This window comes from Aquila chrysaetos, chromosome Z (genome assembly GCF_900496995.4).
Source record: "Aquila chrysaetos chrysaetos chromosome Z, bAquChr1.4, whole genome shotgun sequence".
NCBI classification, from domain to species: Eukaryota; Metazoa; Chordata; class Aves; order Accipitriformes; family Accipitridae; genus Aquila; species Aquila chrysaetos.
In genome coordinates, this window is record NC_044030.1 from 47087622 (window position 1) to 47111814 (window position 24193).

General features: G+C 43.1%; 1 protein-coding gene and 2 long non-coding RNA genes across 3 annotated transcripts in view; 1 reads left to right on the top strand and 2 right to left on the bottom strand.

Annotated features, from left to right (window-relative positions):
* Positions 1 to 24193, bottom strand: part of TRPM3 (transient receptor potential cation channel subfamily M member 3) — a 468388-nt gene that overhangs the window by 408432 nt on the left and 35763 nt on the right. The gene's annotated exons all lie outside the window — the stretch shown is intronic.
* On the top strand, positions 1007 to 20253 carry LOC115336597. The gene is made up of 3 exons (XR_003921837.2): positions 1007 to 1017; positions 3428 to 3434; positions 20016 to 20253. It is a non-coding gene; the product is annotated as an uncharacterized LOC115336597 (long non-coding RNA).
* Positions 10094 to 16875, bottom strand: LOC121232667. The gene is made up of 3 exons (XR_005931554.1): positions 16732 to 16875; positions 12806 to 12811; positions 10094 to 10105 (listed from the first exon to the last, which is right to left on the bottom strand). It is a non-coding gene; the product is annotated as an uncharacterized LOC121232667 (long non-coding RNA).

Here is a 24193-nt window from a genome sequence, read left to right on the forward strand (position 1 = left end):
TAACAGGCATTCAGTTAAGCTTCCAAACAGGCCGAAACATGCTTGTGCAAGTGAGCTTTTGAGCCTAAGCTGAATCACAGGGTAGCTGTTAAAAGGACAAACAGCTACAAATTTGTGAAAGCTTGATTGCACAGTTATATGTGAACTGGGGAATGATAAGAAATTTTCTAAGTCACCTCTAGATTGTTACTGGATGCACCCAAGACCAAGTGAGAAGTCTAGACTGCATTTCTCTCACACTCCTGTGCATCAGCCTTTGTTCTCTTGGGATATCTAGAACAGCTCCAGGCATTCAAGGATACACATGCCTAACACGATGCCAGGATTAGTATATATGACAAAGGGAAGTTTTATACAATGTAGACTGTACAGTCACATAGTATAACTATTTTAGAAAATAAAGTATAACCAAATCCAGAAGTGGCAAGTAATTTTTGGATTTCTGTCTTCTGAGTGTTTAGGTCATATTATGAATTGCCTGGTCACCAACATACCAGTCTTACACTTCACTTCCATATACCATCCTGGTTGAGCAAAAGCAAGCAACTAACTTGTAGTATCACACTAAGTATGCAACTAAAGAAGAATCAGAAGTCTTCAAGTGCCATGGCAGGAAGACTTTGTGGAGATGACAGCACACAAACAATAGCCCGTCCTATTCACATTAAATCAAAAGTTGCCATGGCCACACACAGAACTTCAAGAAATCAGTCATTATTATCTGAGAAAACAACCTCCAGCCTAGTAGAAAACATAATGAAGCTCTATGGAACTCCAGCACCTGTCAAGTACTCTTAAGAGCAAACCATTCAGAAAAAATGATAGGCAAAAGGCTTTGAAATCATATTCTGCACATGGGGTCCCTTGAAACCCAGCCTAATACTTGTTCCACCATGCAGATTAGCCAGACCATCTTCAGCTTCTGTCCTCTTTCTGAGGGCTCTGTTCAAGACTTACTTGCAGGCAGAATGTTTTCTCCAACAAGGCTGAAACAAAATGATTTATTACTACAGGCTTGTCCTGGTTTCAGCTGCGATGGAGTTAATTTTCTTCCTAGTAGCGGTATAATGTTATGTTTTGGGTTCAGTATGAGTATATGTTGCTAACACACTGATGTTTTCAGCTGTTGCTAAGCAGTGTTTAGACTAAGTCAAGGATATTTCAGCTTCTCGTGCCCAGCCAGCAAGAAGGCTGGAGGGGCACAAGAAGTTGGGAGGGGACACAGCCAGGGCAGCTGACCCAAACTGGCCAAAGGGGTATTCGATACCATGGGACGTCATGCCCAGTATATAAACTGGGGGGAGTTGGTGGGAGGGCGCGGCAGATCACTGCTTGGGAACTAAGAGGGCGTTGGTCAGTGGGTGATGAGCAATTGCATTGTGCATCACTTGTTTTGCATATTCCAATCCTTTTATTATTATTATTGTCATTTTATTATTGTTATTACCATCATTATTAGTTTCTTCCTTTCTGTTCTATTAAACTGCTCTTATCTCAACCCACGAGTTTTACTTTTTTTCCGATTCTCTCCCCCATCCCGCTGGGTGGAGGGGGGGGAGTGAGCAGCTGCGTGGTGCTTAGTTGCTGGCTGGGGTTAAACCATGACAAGGCTGTAACCTAACCTTGTATGTCTATGCTTGTTAATCAGTTCTCATGTGATACTGTCAAATGGAATTACACTTGAATGGAAATTTCTATGTGATATGCAAAAGCAATCAGATTTACACTTTTGCACTGCACACACTTAAGTAAGATTCATTCTAAAATAAAGAACTCTGATTCAGAATTGAAGAGTCTAAATATTTGACTTAATGCATTGAGTCCTTTTTTTATTATAAAATTTTTGTTTCTAAGTCCACTTGCTGCAATAGGTAGACTGTAGGCTGTACACATTTATACATGTCTAAACTGTGTGTTTCTCTACAACAGTAATGAAACTTTTCAATATTTTATTGCTAATGTTCTCCAGACACATCCCACAATATGTCAAGCCTAAGCATGAAGATGTTAAACAAAAATTTCAGTCCTCTTTGTTCAGAGAAAAAAGAATGGTGATGAGACATGCCCTTCAAAAAGATTAATTTTTTATGTTTCTTTTCTCTCCCAAAAGCTATAGTACTTTTTTTTAAAGGGCAGACCTAACTGTATGTTCAGAACAGATTTATTGGATTTTTTTTTCCTTCTGTTGTTGGCATTCACTGACAGCTTCCAGGCATTTGCTGATGGAGGATTCTGTAATAAATACTTCTAAGGCTACAAATGAAATACTAACAACAGTATATATCAAGAGATACTTTTTATTTAAGCAGTTCTTTTTAATGGAGTCCTATATACTTCTGTACCATTGTCCTGGTTTCAGCTGGAATAGAGTTAATTGTCTTCCTAGTAGCTGCTATAGTGTTATGTTTTGGATTTAGTATGAGAATAATATTGATAACACTGATGTTTTCAGTTGTTGCTAAGTAGTGTTTATACTAAGTCAAGGATTTTTCAGCTTCTCATGCCCAGCCAGCAAGAAGGCTGGAGGGGCACAAGAAGTTGGGAGGAGACACAGCCAGGACAGCTGACCCAAACTGGCCAAAGGGGTATTCCATACCATGTGACATCATGCCCAGTATATAAACTGGGGGGAGCTGGCCGGGAGGGGCAGATTGCTGCTCAGTGGGCACAGACCACTGGGTGGTCAGCAAGTAGTGAGCAATTGCATCACGCATCACTTGTTTTGTATATTCTAATTCTTTTATTATTATTGTTGTATTGCTATTACTATCATCATCATCATTATTATTATTTTCTTTATTTCTCTCCTGTTAAACTGTATTTATCTCAACCTACAACTTTTACTTTTTTTTTTACTTTCTCCCCCATCCCACTGGGTGGGGGGAAGTGAGTGAGCAGCTGCGTGGTGCTTAGTTGCCAGCTGGGGTTAAACCACAACAAACATCGATACACTTCAAATGTACTGACTGTTTAAGAACTCCACAAAAATCCTCTTTGGATTTTTATGTTTTAAAATATACTCCGATGATTATTCCCTTTCCCAGTTTCATCTTACTACTGTGGAGGTAACAATTTAGGAATTCAATTCTGACTTCTCTTGCACTGATACAAGGCAAATGATTAGGCCAGAACTTCGGACCTCTCACATTCCTGGTACCATGCTGAAGCAGACAAAGAAAAAGCAAATGGTTATCTGCACAAAAACATTCTAAAAGCAACTTGAAAACAGTGAATGGTGCTTGTCTTGATCTTTAAACTAACTGAAATTATGACTATAACCCTTATCTCTCAGAGCAAGTCTTAAGAAATCAAAAGAACAGGCTCAGGTTGCCTACATCACTGCAACAGGGCTTAAAAAACCTTTGTTTTTTGGAAGAGACTTCTAAAATGTCCTATTTCTTCCATATCACCATCAGCCCTCCAGGAGTCTGAGAGTAAACAATAGGATGTATTTCTTAATATACCAAGTCACTTCTTAAAATTCAGTTTGGGAAAGAACAAAAGGTTCCTTCTTCAGTGAGAACTATATCTTTCCAGACTTCAGCACTGTTGATTCTTAAACATAATCAGTCATAACAGAGGTTTCTTAGTGGCATAATTCTGATATAAACAAAGAAGATGTTCAGTTTTGAAAGACTTTGTGTGATGAAAGAATTTCTTACTACCAGGACATAATCTGACCTCCATATATTCCTTAATTATTTGCAAATCACTGTTATGCGAGGTTACTTAGCATATTGTCTTAAAACAGTTTCAAACACATACCTTTGTGACATTACCATTTATCTGTATTTCAGGTATTTTGAGTATTTCTCCAATATCCTGGGAAGTATGTGCACTTGGTTCTCTCTATTTAAGAAGATGGACAACATCAGTGTCTAAAAGTATGCTGATAACTGCACAAAGATTTTATTTAAATGTGAAAAGCAATTGTATCCATCAGAGCTGAAAATGTCAAAAACAAAACACAGTAATTTTTTCAACAAAGTTTAGATTTTTCTTCCTTTTTCCTTTGAATTCCACATAAATATACTATTATCTTGTCCAAGTACACTTAGAAATTCACTAGGTCCCATACTGCACCTGTGAAAACATTTTACTTCATTGCTTGCATGTAAGAGAAAGTCATAGTAGCACTTTTTTCAACTGTGCAATACTCATATTTTATGAAATGCAGAGGTCTTATACAGTTATCTAAAATAAAATTTAAAAAAAGAATTGTATTTGTACACAACAAGCTCATCTCAAAATGAAGCCTTGTTCTTTTACCTCTACGGCTTCCTTTTGAAAAAAATTCCACCCAAACTGACAACTAATTCTGGATAATCTATAAAGATCATATTCCATTTCTTAAAGTAGTAAGGCTTTGCCAATGCCACACCATGATAGAAGAGTCTGCTTTAAAACCACAGTAATATGGGGGACTGTGTTTAGGACAAACTCTTCTATGTAGAAATCTGGGAATCCTCTAGGTGGATTAGTTCCTTAGTTAATTCATTAATTCAGCTACAGCTTTTGTGACAAAGTCCTGTCCTGGACTGTGAATTTTTCAGAAGAAAACAGTTGATGCATTATATACCGCATGTGTGCAAGCCCAGAGCAGTCCAAGTGCATCAGAAGCCAGACGTACCACACATGCACAAGCCAGCTTTGCAAACTCTTGTTTTCTAGACATATCAGATCTACTGTGTATGTGCTAGATTTCTCACCTGCACATGTACACCAGACATACCTGGATTTCTGAACACTCAACAGTGCATTTGGAAATACAGCTGTGGGATATCTAGAAAATACCAGAAAAATCAACAAAGCCCACTGAACGAGGGCAGATGGAGGCAAGTGGAGGACTTATTTACAGTGCCCAGATAAGTGTTAGCTACACTTTCCATATCCACTTCATTAGGCACTGAATCAGCTGTGTATCTATTGCCAGCCCTTTAACACCAATGTTAAGAGTGTTGTGTGCATGAATACACATGTATCACGCTAGCAGTACAACAGTTGATTCCAGCAGAATCAACATTTTAACAGCTGATTTTCCTCATAAAATTTGAGACTTATCACCTCCTTCCCTATCTGACAGCAAAACAGTGACTTCTAGTTAAGGGGAACATCAAAATCCAGAGGCCTGGCAATTACAGCAGCTGAAGCTCTGGCATTAATAAACTGAATTAAGAAAATGCTTATGGATTTTCACACAATGAATCTGAGACCCTATTCCCAGTGTACTAGATCTGATTATAAAGGTATTGGCATCTCATCTAGTCAGATTACTGGAAAAGTGAAATAACCTCAACTTTCTTAATTTGACTTGAAGCATTCCTTCCATCAGGACACATTCTGCAATGAGATATGCAGCTGTTAGTGGAACACACCCCCCAACCGCTACCAATAAACTGTGATCTCCCCAGCTGCCTATGATGACAACATCATACTCAGCAAGGTCATTAGCACAGGAGCCACAATTAGCTATAGTTTTCTAGTGCCATATTATTAAGTGAAGAAAAACACTCTTATAAGACGGCATGATTTCATTGTTTTTAGAGTCACTGCCTCCAGGAAATTAAAAATATTTTAACCTTTATGCAAATGGCATATACCTGATATTTGCAGCATGAGACTAAAGATTACCCTCAAAATCATAACATTAAATAAAATGAGTTATGAGACTAATTCTATCAAAGACTATCTCAGTCTCTGTCCAGGTATCAGAAAATGGTCTAGGAAATGTCCTTACACAAATTTGCCATGATATTCTTTTAACTTTTCCCAGAAGTTTAAAGAAAAAGCCAAACAGACACCCGTATTTGGACAGGCACCTTTGTTAAGCCTTGCCTCTAGTTTCAACATTAAGTGCTTTGTTTTAGGTCACAAGACCCCTGACTATCTACAGGAGTACCAGATATTTTTACTAGCCATTTCAACTGTAGCAGGCTGGGTCTGAGACAACTCTTAAGCTCCAGCCCATGCTCCAACTCGCCTGACTCAGAAAGAGTCAGGTAACAGTCTGGGCATCATAATATTAACTACACTGATGTTTCTTAGAAGACAAAACACAGGAGGAAAGGCTGTGGGAACCAAAAGAAAAATAGTGGGTAGGAGATATGGAATCAACCGTGGTGCAGAATCATCACTTCAAGCATCCTGTACTTGTCTGTAGATCTAAAACCCAATGAAAAGGTGGGATGAGCCCATCAATGCTTTTCAGTATAATAATACTTCTGCTCATTCTCCAAAAATAGCGCAATATAAACACATCCCTATGACTCAACGTTCAAAAAGACTTTACATACACACACACACACACACACATATATATATATATATATATATATAAAAATTGGAGTGGGAAGAGAAAAATATGCACAGAGATGGTAGTCTCAGTGTTGCAGAAAGTCTCTGAGGGAAAGAACAGAACAGTTAACACACGCAAAAAGGACAGTCCAGGGAAGACACACACACAGATAAACCACTGACTTCCAAGAAAAATCTGACATCTTTAGATACAATTAACTCCTAAAAAGGGAGACTGGACTGGGGGAGGTTCAGACAGTCCCACACCTGATGAAACAGGAAAAGTGGGACAAAGAGGTGCTTATGATAGGCAAAGAGAAGCATAAGGATATTTTGGTGAGTGCAAAGAGCAATCTACAGAACCTGGGTAAACTGCATTTTTTCTTAAGCCAAATTAAGTCACAGCACATAGGGATCTTTAAAGGGTTCTAAGTTTCTCTTCAAATGAGAAACCCCTCCAACAGTACGTACCAGTGAGGATGCTGCTTGTTACCCTTTTCCCCTTTTAAAAAACAGAAGAAGTAACTAAGGCAAATTTCTGCTTTAACAGACATTTTTGTACAGTTGCCACTTTGCCATGGCTTTCCCATTGAGGTACGGCAACCAGACTGCAATGCAGAAGTCATTAGATTACAGAGACGCAAGTAGAGACTTATGCTTAGTTTATACCTCACAGCCATTGTTTATTTGGTCTGCAGTGATGAACTTGCATCTGTACTGAAACAAAATCCAAACCAGCATCTCTGTAGCCTAGAAGCATCTTGTTCATAACAATGAGAAAACCACTTGATAACCAAAATCATAAGTGTGTTTCTTTACTGACTCAAAATTAATCCCTTATTTGAGAAACTATTAATAGTAACAGAAGGACATTCATTGATTAAATTTTGAGTAATATCCTTCTGTGAGTAATTTCAGTATTTTGCTGTTTGTACCCTCTGTTAACTACTGCAGAAAAATCATGTGATCAACAGCACTGTGTCTCAGTTAATGAAACCACTGCTTTCTACTGCACCATCATTTAAGAATGTTGTACATTATGATCCACATATTGTATTCTGCATTTACTTAGTTACTCAGCTTAGATTTTCACCAACTCATTATGCAGGCTGAGTACTGCCACCCTATTTGGAACATGAACTGGCATCTATACAGTCACACTCCAGCACTGACATAGGGACAAATCATTACTGCTCTACTTGCATCATAATTCAATTGATGCAACAGTACGAAATAGGACATCTTTGAAGCCCTCTCAGTACCTCAGAGAAATAACCATCAGGGAGTTTTAGTAAGGTTGTCAAATCTACTGACAGAGAACAATCATAACTAAGGGGCTTGCCTTCTTAATGACTTGTATGAATTAATTTTAAGACTGTGACCTTTTAAAAGCTTTCTAGTATCCCTAGACTTCTACATTCTTGTATTTAAAGGTTTTATATGCTCAGCATGAGGGCATGTTCCACCAACTTCAAATGCATTGTGTCAGGAATGAATTCGAGCCTTTGTAGTCCTGGTCCACACAGGCTGAAAGCTTGATTTCTGATTAAATTGTGTTTTCATGCAACACAATATCTGTGTTCTTCCATTGTCAGTGTAAATGATTGACAACTGTCTTTTAATATTAGCTTTTTTAGATATTAAAATAACTCCAATACCTAAACAAAAGGGAAATATTTTCTTCAAACCAAGATGCACATCTAAAATCCAAAGGTCATAATCTCCAGAACAGTTACATTGAATCAAATCCAGCCCTGTCACAATTTTGATAATTGAGTGGGAGAACAAATATGCTCACCTTTGAGAGGTGGAGCTCACTGCATCTACCTTCACTGTTGAGCTCATTAAAACCTTTCTCTCATGCCTGCCTTGTGGCCTCATAGCTTTCTGCTTGTCTCCAAGCTTCATTCACAACTTCTGATATTACTACAGACTTACTCATTGACTATGACAACTTTTTGACAATGTTTGAGACCCAACGCTTCCCACTAGATCCTTTGGAAATTCTAAGTGATCCAGTCATGCACAGTGGCCACATTTCCTTTTGTGTTTCATTCCTTTTTTTTGTATCCCCTTCTCTTGACGAACCACTAATACAATTCCCTAGAGCACACCTAACCATGAAGAACTTCTGGTGCCCAGGAATCCTTTAACAACAAAGGTTGGCTTACGTTGAAGAAGTAGTTACTGCAGATTTGGGTCCTCCATAATAACTGTCTTCAAAACAAAAAGAAAAAATGAGAGCAAATACTGAAACCTATTACAGCCTGCTTCAGCTTTTCCAACAAGAAAGTAATTTCAACATTCCAGGCTAGATTCTGCTTAGTTCTACTCTTAAAATAGAGAGAAGATCTTATTAGCATCTTCAGCACACCACCTAGTCCAGTGAAGAAGGCATCAGAGTGGGTACAAGGACCTGTCTTCACCTTCCCAAATGACCTTATTCACTCAAAAGAATAACAGCCCAACATGAACCTAAGAGCCCTGTGCCAGAATATTCTGTAGGTCAGCATAAGGACACATCCTGGAGGAGCATGGAATACTAATGGACGTCTGTGCTTGGAGTCAGAGAATGGCAATACTAGGCTATTAGGTCCACAGAATTATTACAGTCACCTCTGCTTGTTCATAAAGAAGGTCCACCTTTAGCCTTTAGTTTTCATAGTTTTGAAAGCAACCCCCCCCAAAAGAGCATGAAGTTCACAGACTTTATTTCCATAGCTGAATTTTCAGAGCATGTACATGGATGTGTAAGACCTGTCAGTCAATGCAAACTGGGTCTTTAATTTTTTAAAATGTGCAGATGATGATAACTACAAAGAAGGAGCTTGTGCAATTCAACTCTTAGTTAACACTGCTAACGCCCCTTCTATGGATAGAACAATATTTCAACATTAATGTCATGAGTGACTTGAAATAGGGTACCATTTGTAAAGCCTAACACAGGCATCTGCTCCCAGGAACTTCCTCTGCCCTTCTTGGTTTTAGATTTGGAAATCATTTTCCGGTAAGTTGAGAAACATATATACATATAAATATATACATACATATTTCTCCATTCATTTATTCTTGATCTTAAATGTATAATAGGATTGAGCATAAATACTCTGACATCACTGAAGCTTCACCTGTCTTTGTAAGATCTAAATTTTTCCTGACCTGGTCTATAAACCAACTCAGCTCAGCCACTAAATATAAAAACTATCATCTGATGTGTGTTCATAACAAGATAATTAAATATATGAGTAAAATGCTGAAAAAATAGTGACAGTAAGTATCATGTTATTACCATTCAGGGGGAATAATGAGAACTAAAGACAGAATAAATAGCTGTGATAAATTAGCACATTACCATCAGATACTTTTTCTCATTGCACTTTATTTCCAGAGAGCAAGCACTGAAAGTCTGGCAATAAGTACAGAGAGTTTTAATTTGCTTGTTTACTTAGAAATGATATTTTATTTTTTTCTCCTTACACCTCAGCAGTCACTGTGATTCACAGGGTTTTCTAACAAGACAGTTTCTCTGCAATTCACTGCAAACTTCAAAAAGTTGCAACAGGACATCGCCTACTTGGTGTATTCTTTACACAACACTTCCATTATGTCATTAAAGCAAATACGTTATCTAAAAGCCAAAAGAACATAAGAACAGAAAAAAACTACTTGTACTCAAAAAGAACAAGACTTTTTTCAATATTTTCATTTTGAAATGTGACAGGATTGCTGAAGTGAAGTAGTTGCTTCCTATGGTGAAAAAAAAAATATTAAAAAAAAATACCACACAGATCAAAAAAACAAAAGATCTCACCTGCAAAAGACACAGTGGAAGGTAAAAGTGCCTCCTAATGTAAATACAAGTTTTCGTGCTCCTAGTCAGAGGTCTAGGGATTTCTTATCTCCCCACATCACTTGGTTTCCTTTTCCTTACTCCTAAATTATTGTTTGTTATTTAAAACCTTTTTGTCTTTTTAATGAAATCCAGTATTTTCAGGCAAGACCTGAGCAAGTTTGCAGAATGGACAATAGATAAAAGGTCCTATAGGAAAGCAAGGCTTCAGGGGCCTGTTTTGGCTTTTTGCAGGATGGTCACGGACAACAGTATCTCTACATCACCCACTCACAGACTACCACTTTATCCACAGCATACAATTAGAACTGCTCAAGATTTTAAAAGATTTCTGTTGATTCTGGATATTCAGTTTGAAATCAATCTTTTATTAAAAAGGAAGGCCAGCCACCACTTAAAAATTATCAGGCCCCAAAGAAGCAAATGAGATAAAGTCAGAAATCCCCAATTAATAACAATTTTTAAATTCTGCCCATTGTTTGACACTATCATTCTAATTAAACTTGCACCTCCTTTTGAAATACATGTACTTTGATTTCAGATACAGAATAGGCTGTACATTAATAAATAATTATTATTATCTCCACAAGAAAGAAAGAAAAACAGCAAGGTAACTTCAGTCCTTGGTATTTTCTTAGACACAATGTCTTCAATATAATAACCCCTCATGCCTTTTCAGGGGGGACAAGCAGATGAGAATTGTGGAAATGGAACTATTGTTCTATTTTATCATTTTAATGAGAATTCGTTTCCCTCTTTGTTTGGGTTTAGGGTTTTTTTCCTGTTTTTCTCATCTTCTGTGCTAAAAATCACATCCTAGCTCTGCAGTGACTTGCATCACATATGACTGCAGTCAGTTACACCAAACTCTGCTCTACCAGGTACAGAGTACTACTCTCAAAAGCTACACTCATAGAATAATTTACATGGAGGGGACTTCTGAGGATTGCCTAATATAAGCATCTTCCAGAATTATTTAAATCCAAAGTCTGAAACTTTCCCTTCAGCACAAAATTTAGCAATTTCAATGTCACTTCATACTAATAATGGAGGATTATGGATGTTTCTCAAGTATCATACAGAACTCAGGCCACACAACAGAGAACTCCTTCGTAAGAATGGTTACAGGCAGGCAAAAACATTTTTCTCGGGACAATTATGATAAAAACATGATCCCTAAAATAATATTGAATTATTAACTTTTAAAAATCCAGCTGTCACACTACTTAACAGACTAATCCACACATGCACCAAAGAAGTAATGCACAGAATATAATTTTTTTTTTTTTTTTTGCACTGGTAAAAGAGCAAACTCAAGATGGCTGTCCAGAGAAGTATATAGGACTGGTCTATTATAAGAAGTTTCTTGACAGGTTTCCTCACTGGAAGCCGACCACAGGGAGACATGAGGCAATACATTCAGGACAGATTCTTACCAAAGCAACCTCACATTTTGGTGCAGGAAACTGCATTTAATCTGAAGTATAAATATGCATCGTTCTTGGCTTTGTTATTAATCTATCCAAATAAGCAGTCAGAAAAAGTGTTGTTCATCCACAGAAACAAACTAAAAAAACCAAAACACTCCACTTTATAATAGTTTAAAAACCCATTTTATAGATGCCAAAATGAAGAAAAAAGAGCAGTTAAATAAAAGCTAGACAAAATGTCTGATTTGTCATACATGACAAAGTATTTGTGCAGAGAATTAGTTATGCACTCTTCAACTACTAAGAACTTTAAAAAATTCATGACAAAAACAAATATTTTCTTCAAAGATGGTAAAAACAGATCGGAAGTAAAATTCATTACAACTCGTCTGATAATGTGAGTCCTACAGCAGCACAACATCTGACCTGCAACTTGCGCAAGTGTGAAGGGTTGACCCTGGCTGGTTGCCAAGTGCCCACCAAAGCCATTCTATCACTCCCCCTCCTCAGCTGGACAGGGGAGAGAAAATATAACAAAGAGCTTGTGGGTCGAGATAAGGACAGGAGAGAGATCACTCACCAATTACCGTCACGGGCAAAACAGACTCAACTTGGGGAAAATTAACTCACTTTATTACAAATCAACCAGAGCAGGGTAATAAGAAATAAAACCAAATCTCAGAACACCTTCCCTCCACCCCTCCCTTCTTCCCGGGCACAACTTCACTCCCAGATTCTCTACCAACCCCCCCAGCGGCACACGGGGACGGGGAATGGGGTTTACGGTCAGTTCGTCACACGTTATTTTCTGCCGCTTCATCCTCCTCAGGGGCAGGACTCATCACACTCTTCCCTGCTCCAACGTGGGGTCCCACCCACGGGAGACAGTCCTCCACGAACTTCTCCAACATGGGTCCTTCCCACGGGCTGCAGTTCTTCATGAACTGCTCCAGCATGGGTCCTTTCCACAGTGTGCGGTCCTTCAGGAGCACACTGCTCCAGTGTGGGTCCCCCACGGGGTCACAAGTCCTGCCAGAAAACCTGCTCCGTGGGCTCCTCTCTCCACAGATCCGCAGGTCCTGCCAGGAGCCTGCTCCAGCGCGGGCCTCCCACAGGGTCACAGCCTCCTTCGGGAACCCACCTGCTCCGGCGTGGGGTCCTCCACGGGCTGCAGGTGGATATCTGCTCCACCGTGGACCTCCATGGGCTGGGGGGGGACAGCCTGCCTCACCATGGTCTTCCCCACGGGCTGCAGGGGAATCTCTGCTCCGGCGCCTGGAGCACCTCCTCCTCCTCCTTCTTCACTGACCTTGGTGTCTGCAGGGTTGTTTCTCTTACATGTTCTCACTCCTCTCTCCGGCCGCCGTTTTTTTGTCTGTCTCAACTTTTTTTACTTCTTAAAAATGTTATCACAGAGGCGTTACCACTATCGCTGATTGGCTCGGCCTTGGCCGGTGGCAGGTCCGTCTTAGAGCCGGCTGGTATTGGCTCTCTCGAACACAGGGGAAGCTTCTAGCAACTTCTTACAGAAGCCACCCCTGTAACACCCCCCCGCTACCAAAACCCTGCCACACAAAGCCAACACAGCAAGTACCTCTCATAGGCTTCATCCACCCAAGCCCTCGCCTCAGCTGCCAGTCACCCTGCTGACAGAGATTTCTGGTTTCCATTTTTACTGGATCTTTTATTGCTACACTTTCTGGACAATGAAATCATCAGAAAAGTATTACATTCAAATGTAACAGATACCTGCCTTTAGCTAGCTCCTGTGAGCTAACTGCTCTAGCCAGAGGAGGCAGCAAGGAGCTGGGGCTGGGCAGGGGGTCTGCAGGGGAGAGGGGTGCACCCTCCCTGCAGGAGGGAGAATGGCCAGGCAAAGTGTTACTTTCCATTTCACAATATTATCAGATTATTTTACCAGTCCCTGCCCCGGGCTAGAACTACTATTTTTGTTTTTCTTAAGAAGTGTGTTTTTGCTTCTGATAACCACTGTTGGTAGACTTCAAAGTTTTCAAGATGTTATTAAGATTATAGACAAGAGTTACTAGATGTGCTATTGTGCATCTTGTAAATCAATTCTCAAAGAACTTTTTAATGTTGATTTACACAATCCCAGGGTAACTCAGGCTGGCAAGGATCTAGGGAGGTCTCCAGTCCCAGCCCCTGTCAGGAGCCGGCTGAGCTGGGGGGTCAGACCAGGCTGCTCAGGCCTTCATCCAGTCAGGGCATGAAACCCCCGAGGATGGAGACAGTGCACCTCCCCAGGTCCCGGCTCCACCGCTGGGCTGTCCTCCTGGGGAGAAGGCTTCTTATCTCCAGCCTGAGCTTCCCGTGTTTCACCTGTGCTGCTGCCTCTCACTCTCCCACCACACACCACTGTGAAGACCCCGGCTCCATCTCCTCCATGCCCTCCCATCAGTGCCAGGGATGCTGTTGGGTGCCCCCAAAGCCATTGCTTCTTCCAGCTGAACCAGCGCTGGTCCTGCAGCCTCTCCTCACAGGGCAAGGGCTCCAGCCCCACCGTCTCGGTGGCCTCCCCTCACCTCCCACCAGCTTGTCAGTGTCGTTTGTGTGTTGGGGACCCAAACTGGAGGCGGTACCTAGACAGGGTGTGACAAGGACCAAGCAGAGGGCACAGTCCCTGCCCTTCCCTGGCTCTCAGGCCATGTCCTGCTCACACCACCACAGGCACTGCTGGCCCTCATTGCTGCCCGGGCACACGGGTGGCCCCAGCTCAGCTCACTGCCCACCAGCGCCCAGGGCCATGCCCCAGAGCTGCCCCTCCCCAGGGCTGCACTTGTCCTCCATCCCCTCCTCTGGGTCACTGGTGGAGATGCAGAACAGACCCTGAGGGACCCTGCTTGACACCGGCCTCTAGGCAGCACCCGACCCAAAACACCACTCTGTGAGCCCATCACCCAACTGGGTCCTCACCCATCAATGTGTCCTCCCTCCCAGACCATAATGTCACAGCCCAGGTACAAGAATATTGGGGGAGACAGTGCCGAAAGCCTGGCTAGAGCGGAGGTAAGTGGCATCCGCTGCTCTCCTCTTGTCCCCATGATTTTGTTGCAGAAGGCAGTCAGGTGCATCAGGCACAATTTACCCTTGGTAAATCCTTGCTGACTGCTTCTCGTTGCTGTCTTCTCCCTGCTGTGCCCAGACGTGGGCTTCAGGAGGTCTCACTCCTTGCTTCTACCCGGGACTGACTGGAGGCCAGCTGGCCTGTGGTTCCTCAGCGTGGCTTTTCCCTTTTTTGAAGGCAGGTGTGACATTTGCCTTTCTCCAGTTGTTGGGGACCTCCCGATCTCCATGAGCTGATGGAGAGCTGCTGCACAAGGACATCAGCTGCCTTCCTCAGCACCTTGGGGTGCCCCCTGACAGGTCCCAGGGACATGTGTGAGTTGAGTGCTCCTACATGATCCCTGAGTACACCCTGGCCTGTGTTCTGCTGCAATGCACATATGACTTGGCCTTCAGGCTGTGCTGTGCTGCACAAATTCCTTGGCCACAGGACAAACTCGGGCAACTAATTTTAAGACAGGACCCTGTGGGCAGCTCCCACTTGTCACCAGCAATCACACCACCTGCACTGCCTTGCCTTCATCTAAAAGTGCAGGAAGAAGTTCTCATGAGAACATTGTTTCTGCTTGCCAGCTGTCCTGGGTTCAGCTGGAATAGAGTTAATTTTCAGAAGAAGCTGGGAGCAAGCACAGCCAGCATAGCTAACCCTAACTAGCCAAGGGGATACTCCATACCATGTCATGCTCAGTATATAAACTGAGGAAGCTGGCCAAGGGGGAGGAGGGATCATGGCATGGGAACAGGTTGGGCATCGGGTTCCAGGTGGTGAGCAATTGCATTGTACATCACTCGCTTCTTATATCCTTTTATTAGTATTACTGTTATTATTATTCCTTCTCTCCTTGTGTTGTCCTATTAAACTATCCTTATCTCAACTCATGAGTTTTCTCATTTTGACCCTTCCAATTATCTCCCTCATTCCACCGTGGGAGGAGTGAGAGAGCGGCCACATGTTGCTTAGTTGCCAGCTGGGGTTAAACCACGACAGTCCTTTTTGGCACCCAACGTGGGGCCTGAAGGGTTGAGATAAAGACAGATCTGACCAGAGTCTGTTAAAACAAATTTGTTATAAGCATTTCTTATACTAGTTAAATAGTCGCTGGTCACAATGTTGGCTTATTTGTTCACAGGGTGGCATTATGTAAATCCTTATATATGCACTATGTATTCCCTGCAGCAATATTTATCAGCTCTGGGAGAGGGATCAGGACTATCATTTTGCTGTACTGGGTAATATCAACTTATGGTATGATTACATCACTGGTCATAAGGTTAAGGTGGTATTTGTATGCAGCACTGTTGTCATGCCTGTACCTCGGGCGGCTGCTCTCAGAATTTATTAGTAATTGCACCCAGTCTATGGGGAAGACAACAGGGGATACCTTCTCCTGCTCTTTCAGCTTCCTTTTCTTCTTCAAGCTAATTAGGACAGCTTTTGTGAATTTTTAATATCCTTGGGATGTTCAAGCCAGCATGCTATTATTGCTCTGTCTCCTGAATGTGTTTCAGGTCTTGTTTAGGGTTACAAATTTTTTTTTTAAGAATACCACCCAGAGATCTGCCCCAAGGCTGGATAGTCATGGGTGGCATGGCATGTGGGCGAATATGGGCAGGTATCTAGAGAACTTTTCACCTCCAACAGTTTGGAGCTTCACTCCTGAACAACAACAGGACCCTGATAAAGTGATGGAATATTTGAAAGGAAAATGCTGTGGCTATTCCAAAGAGGCACAACTTACTGCACTGTGCTGGGCCCTGGCCAGTATCTACCAAACACTGCTCGATATTATGCAGCACCCTCAGGGGGAAGAGAGGGAAAACAGACCGACAAGCACAGCAGCTACTCTAATCCCCATGACAGGCACTGCAGCTGAACCAGAGAATCAACCTGTCCTGGTATCAGTCACCCCTATACAGAAGAAGAAACACATGGAGAAATCAGTTCGCTTAGAGAGGAATGAAGATGAACCAGGGTGATCACGAGAACAGGAGGAAGAGGCAGAACCAGAGATAATCAACCGATCCCTATCCCTGGGTGAGCTGTGGGATATGTGAAAGGATTCCAGCTGCCACCCAGGCGAGCACATTGTTACCTGGCTGCTCCGACGCTGGGATAACAGGGCCAGTAGCTTGGAATTAGAGGGTAGGGAAGCCAAGCAGCTGGGATTCCTGTCTAGGGAAGGGGGCATTGACAAGGCGATTGGAAAAAGGACACAAGCCCTCAGCCTCTGGAGGCAACTTCTGTCAGGCATGAAGGAAAGGTACCCCTTCAAGGAAGGTGTTACATGTCATCCAGGCAAGTGGACCACCACAGAGAGAGGTATCCAGTACCTGAGGGAATTAGCCATGCTAATTTATAATGATCCAGATAACGAGCAGTTACCCACAGATCCTGATGAAGTCCAATGCACACAACCCATGTGGAGGAAGTTTCTACAAAATGCATCACTGTCATATGCCAACTCATTGGCAGTAATGTCCCGGAAAGGCGGCAAGGGACAGACAGTGCGTGAAGTGGCTGTCCAACTCTGGCAATATGAAGGAAGTCTCTCTTCCTCCCTACAGGCCTGTGTCTTGGCTGTGGAAAAACTGCCAGACATGCTAGCCAAGGAACCATCCCGAGAGTTCCTGATCGAAGGATAAGTTGTGCCCCCCACCTGTGTGGGCCTGTATCTCAGCTATTAGCAGTAAGCATTCCTCTCCTCAAGAGAGAAGATAGAAGGTACACACAACAGGGTACCCTGTGGTTTTACCTCTGTGACCACAGGGAGGACATGAGGGAGTGAGATGGAAAACGCACCTCGACCCTAGAGACATGGGTATGTGAGTTGGAAGGAAAAACAATCACAAAAGGGGATTCCTCCAGGAAAAATGCTGCTCCAGTTTCCAGCAGGCCGTTCCCCAGACAGCGTAGAAGGGCTGATCTCACTTCTGATCCTCTAGAAGGGACTTCTGATTCCTGCTTACAAAAAGTGAGTAATGAATACTATGGCCAGGATTAGAGGTGCCCTGCCTCCAGCCAGGTGGAGGAGAGGGACAACCAGGTTTACTGGACTGTGTGGATCTGATGGCCTGGCACATCAGACCCACAGGAGGAGTATAAGGCTCTAGTGCCAACTGGTGCACAAGGTACCCTAATGCCATTGAGTTGTAAAGGGGCAGAACCCATCTCTATTTCTGGAGTGACAGGGAGATCCGAACAGCTAACTGTACTGGAAGCTGAAGTCTTAACTGGGAATGAGTGGCAGAAACACCCGACTGTGACTGGCCTAGAGGCCCCATGCATACTTGGCACAGACTATCTCAGGAGAGGGTATTTCAAGGACCCAAAAGGGTACCGGTGGGCCTTCGAGATGGAGGAAATTGAACAGCTATCCACCTTGCCCAGTCTCTCTGAGGACCCTTCTGTTGTGGGGTTGCTGAGCGTTGAAGAACAACAGATGCCAATTGCTACCACCACAACAGTGCACCTGCAGCAATATTGCACCAATCGAGACTCCCTGATTCCCACCCATAAGTTGATTCATCGACTGGAGAGCCAAGGGATGATGAGCAAAACTCGCTCACCCTTTAATAGTCCCATATGGCCAGTGCAAAAATCTAATGGAGAGTGGAGACTAACAGTAGATTATCGTGGCCTGAATGAAGTCATGCCGCTGCTCAGTGCTGCTGTGCCGGACGTGCTAGAACTTCGATATGAACGGGAGTCAAAGGCAGCCAAGTGGTACACCACAACTGATATTGTTAATGCATTTTTCTCAATCCCTTTGGCAGCAGAGTGCCGGCCACGGTTTGCTTTCACTTGGAGGGGTGTCCAGTACACCTGGAATCGACTGCCCCAGGGGTGGAAACACAGCCCCACCATTTGCCATGGACTGATCCAGGCTGCACTGGAACAGGGTGAAGCTCCAGAGCACCTGCAATACCTTGACGACCTCATCATATGGGGCAACACAGCAGAAGTTGTTTTTGAGAAAGGGAAGAAAACAATCCAAACCCATCTGAAAGCTGGTTTTGCCATAAAAGAAAGTAAGGTCAAGGGACCTGCACAGGAGATCCAGTTTTTAGGAATAAAATGGTAAGACAGGCATCATCAGATCCCAAAGGTTGTGATCAACAAAACAGCAGCTATGTCTCCACCGACTAGCAAAAGTGAAACACAGGCTTTCTTAGGCATTGTGGGTTTTTAGAGAATGCATATTCCAAATTACAGTCCAATTGTAAGCCCTTTCTATCAAGTGACTCAGAAGAAGAACAATTTTAAATGGTAGGCCCTGAGCAACGACAAGCCTTGGAACAAATTAAATGGGAGGTTGTTCATGCAGTAGCCCTTGGGTCAGTCCGGGCAGGACAAAATGTTAAAAATGTGCTCTACACCGCAGCCGGGGAGAATGGCCCTACCGGGAGCCTCTGGCAGAAAGCACTGCGGGAGACCTGAGGCCAAGCCCTGGGGTTTTGGAGTCAGGGATACAGAGGATCCGAGGCTCACTATACCCCAACTGAAAAAGAGATATTGGCAGCATATGAAGGAGTTCGAGCTGCCTCAGATGTGGTCAGTACTGAAGCACAGCTCCTCTTAGCACCCAGACTGCCAGTGCTGGGCTGGATGTTCAAAGGGAAGGTCTCCTCTACACATCACGCAACTGATGCCACATGAAGTAAGTGGGTCGCACTGATCACACAATGAGCTCACATAGGAAACCTCATTTGACCAGGAATTTTGGAATTGATCACGGACTGGCCAGAAGGCAAAAATTTTGGAATATCGCCAGAGGAGGAGGTGACGTATGCTGAAGAGGCCCCACTGTATAATAAACTGCCAGAAAATGAGAGGCAATATGCCCTGCTCACTGATGGGTCCTGTCACATTGTGGGAAAGCACTGGAGGTGGAAGGCTGCTGTATGGAGTCCTACACAACAAGTCGCAGAAACTGCTGAAGGAAAAGGTGAAGTGAGTCAGTTTGCAGAGGTGAAAGCCATCCAGTTAGCATTAGACATCACTGAAAGAGAAAAGTGGCCAGTGCTCTGTCTCTATACTGACTCATGGATGGTGGCAAATGCCCTGTGGGGGTGGTTACAGCAATGGAAGCAGAGCAACTGGCAGCGCAGAGGCAAACCCATCTGGGCTGCCGCACTGTGGCAAGATATTGCTGTTCGGATAGAGAAGCTAGTGGTAAAAGTACATCATGTAGAAGCTCACGTACCCAAGAGTCAGGCCACTGAAGAACATCAAAACAACCAGCAGGTGGATCAGGCTGCCAAGATTGAAGTGGCTCAGGTGGATCTGGACTGGAAACGTAAGGGTGAATTATTTATAGTTCGGTGGGCCCATGACACCTCAGGCCATCAAGGAAGAGATGCAACATATAGATGGGCTCATGATCAAGGGTTGGACTTGACCGTGGATTCTGTCACACAGGTTATCCATGAATGTGAAACATGTGCTGGAATTAAGCAAGCCAAGCAGTTAAAGACCCTGTGGTATGGAGCATGATGGCTGAAATATAAATATGGGGAGGCCTAGCAGATTGACTGTATCACACTCCCACAAACCTGCCAAGGCAAGCACCATGTGCTTACAATGGTGGAAGCAACCACCAGATGGCTGGACACATATCCCATGCCCCACGCCACCACCCGGAACACTGTCCTGGGCCTTGAAAAACAAGTCTTACAGCGACATAGTACCCCAGAAAGAATTGTGTCAGACAAAGGGACTCATTTCTGAAACAACCTCAGACACCTGAGCTAAAGAGCATGGCATTGATTGGGTATATCACATCCCCTATCATGCACCAGGCTCTGGGAAAATTGAACGATACAATGGACTGTTAAAGACTACACTGAGAGCAATGCGGGGTGGGACCTTCAAACATTGGGATACACATTTAGCAAAAGCCAGGCAGTTAGTCAACACTAGAGGATCTGTCAATCAAGCTGGCCCTGCCCAATTAAAGCTTCCACATACTGTAGAAGGGGATGAAGTCCCCGTAGTGCACATGAAGAATATGTTAGGGAAGAAAGACAGTCTGGGTTAGTCCTGCCTCAGGCAAAGACAAACCCATCCGCAGGACTGCTTTTGCTCAAGGACCTGGGTGTACTTGGCTTGTGATGCAGAAGGATGGCGAAGTCTGTTGTGTACCTCAAGGGGATTTGATTTTGGGTGACAATAGCCAGTGAATTATATTGTATGATGTTAATTACTAAATAACCCTGCCACTGTATGGCATCACTACTACAGTTGCGATATGCCATATCAATGGTATTACAGTAAGAATCACCCAAATCAATGAAGGATGGACTTTCATGAAACCAAGCAAAGTGCAGCAGTGATGGAACTTGAACTGGCTTCAGCAGCTGGCACCCAGCAACTTCCTCAAGACTGACAACTTCAACCCAGACCATGGGCATGGGCTGCACCAAACACAACAGCTGCAAGCTCTGGATGCAGCATGCAACAATCCAACACCACACACCATCTCGCCTGCCCTGAAAGACTGTTATGACAGATGGAGCCCCAAAGTCATGGATTAAATGAACTTAATGGACACGTTAGAGAGATGGCTCATAGACTGCAGGAATGATATCTCTGTGTGTGTGTGTGTGTGTGTCTGTATATATATATATGTATATAAAAGACAGGAAAACTGGTGGTGATTAATTGGGAAGTGTAGGATCTGGGCATGACATAGATGGTATAGAATAAGGGGCAGATTATGTCCTGGGTTCAGCTGGAATAGAGTTAATTTTCACAAGGATCTGGGAGGGGGCACAGCTAGGAGATGTGACCCAAACTAGCCAAGGGGATATTCGATACCCTATGATGTCATGCTTAGCATATAAACAAGGGGAGCTGCCCATGGGGAGGAGGGATTGTGGGATAGGAACAGGCTGGACATCAGATTCTGAGTGGTGAGCAACTGCATTGTGCATCACTCACTTTGTATATTCTTTTATTAGCAGTATTGTTATTCCTTCTCTCATTGTGTTGTCCTATTAAATTGTCCCAATCTCAACCCATGAGTTTTTACCTTTTTCTTCCAATTCTCTCCATCCCACTGTGGCAGGGAGGAGTGAGCAAGCGGCCACGTGATGCTTAGTTGACTGCTGGGCCTAAACCACGACACCAGCAGAAAAGACAAATAGAGTTGTCTCCTTGGAAGGAAATCCTGTAATAGCTTGAATGAGAAAAATGGGTCAGCCTTTCTACGGTCAGAGTCTGCACTGTGTGCTGTACGAGGACTGGAGAACCATTCGATAACAAGAAGTTATCCTTGACACCCTCCTGGATGGCTACTGTCCTGACACATTAAAGTTCCCATTGAGGATGAGGGTCTGTGACACAAAGACTTCTTCAGATTTTTCAGAGAAAGCTTCATCTACTTCCTTACCTTGGTCAGTTGTCTGTAACACATCCTACCACAGTGTCACGCTTAGCAACCTCTCCTCTGACCCTGACCCACAAGCTGTTAGCCAGACCTGAGCCCCCACACATCTGAGCTGCTCCTTCACATGAAGGGCAGCCCCCTTCCTCCTCTGGTCTGCCTGTCTCTGCTGAAGGGCTTGTCTCCATCCATCACAGCACTCCAGCCACATGAGCTGTGCCACGTCACTGGTATCCCAGCGATGCTGCAGCTCTATGACCACATGCTGAGCTCTCGTTCCTCCTGCTCAACTCCCAGGCAGTGCACAGATGTGCACACACCCTGCAGGTGGGTGTCCTTTTGTCTTGTTTTAACATGCCAGAGCTCTGCCTTGTTCCCCCTACCCTGCACTTTTGCTTTCTGCCCTTGCCCCACCATTTTCTCATGTAACTCTCAGCTGTAATCTCTCCCATGTCACTCCCAGTTTCAGTCTCCTCACCAGGCTGGCCAGCCTCTTGGCAAAGATGCTTTTCCCACAATAAGTGACAAAGAGAAAATGGCAGCTGATTTCTTAAATTCACAAATGTGGAACTCAGAGGGCAAGCTAGGTTTTGTTCAAGGCCCCCTAATCTGCTCCACAAGTCACTCTGAAATCCAGCTCTTCACTCACTGGGTGACAGCTACTGTACTTATACTGTTCCGCAACCACGTACACGTGTAACTATAGCTCAGGTCTGCCATAAGGTAGCTGATTTCTCCCTGCCAATCTTTTGTATTCAGTCCATTTGTACTCAGTCCATCTGATTTTCAGTCTCCAGGACAGGACCAACGACCTGGTTCACAGTTGTAATTTCACTGATGCCACAGCAAAATAAAAGAGAAAAGTTATATTTCATGTGTTTGTACATTTCTCACTTGTGATTGTTTTTCTGAGCTACTGTAAATATCCTGTGGGAAAATTCAGCTCACAAGCAATAAGAAAAACCTATTATCTTTGAACAATAAAGAAAAAGAGCTGCTGTAATCAGAAACTGTACAGCAGAATAGCCATTTAGCTCCTTTTTTACTGAACTGGAACACTATACTGTGCAGCCCCTGGTTAAAACGGGTTGAAAAACTCACATAATTCAGAGGCCATAAGTACAAATGACACTCAAGATCTTGGTAGAAAGAAGCAAGACGTTCCTCTTTATGGGCAGAAATTTAACATGATCCAAAATATGACTTCTTGTTTTGAATGGCAAAACTTCCATCAACTTGAGCAGGGGGGTTCCACTCAGCTTTCTGCTACCAGAGTTACACAAGCATATGATGGAGAGAGGAAAACAGCAGAAAAAGCTTCATTTCCAAAGCAACAGCTGTACTTTAGTTCCTCAATATGTAACCCCCTTACTCAAAATGTAACTGGGGTCAGTACACCATAAAAAAAGATAACAGCTTTGAAGTTAGAGATTGTTTAGAGGCAGCCACATGTGTGATCTAGCCCATGTTAGCTCTTGCAACCCTTTTCTATCTCAAAGATCCTTCTCTTCCTCAGCTCCTGCCAACAAAACAACTCCCTTCCTATCACTCAAGGACTAATATCAAAACAAGCTAAATAAAATAAAAAAACTGTTTTGGTGAAGAAATAAGACTACAAATTATTCTTTGGGAATTAACAAAGAAATAAAACAAAAGTCACCTTTTAGGATTATTACTTGTTAATTTTTCATTGAATAACGGTGGAGCATTAGGATCAGCAATTTCTACAATCATGAAGAAAAGGAAGGTTGGAAAATTCAGATATTGGTAGACAGTACCTGATGAGAAGGATGCAGAGAAATAACATAGCTATTCTCACTACTAACCACAATGTGCAATTACTAATTTAAAACTTCTGCATTTGACATAAAATCTAAAGCAAGCCTTAATAGGGAGGAAATTAGTTCCTCAAAATGCAGAATTCTCCTTTTCTTGCACAACAAGGACACCTACCTAAATGGCTTTGCAAGAAACTCAGATGAGACCCTTTATGCAAAACAAACACACACACACACACACCACCCAGGTTACTCTGCATTTTCTTTTGAATAAATCTCAGTTTTAAAGAGTTAAGTTTGTCACAGAGGTTAAACCCCAGAGACTGCTCTAAAGAAGTGATATTCTAAGTTTTCAAGAAGGTGGTGAAGGAT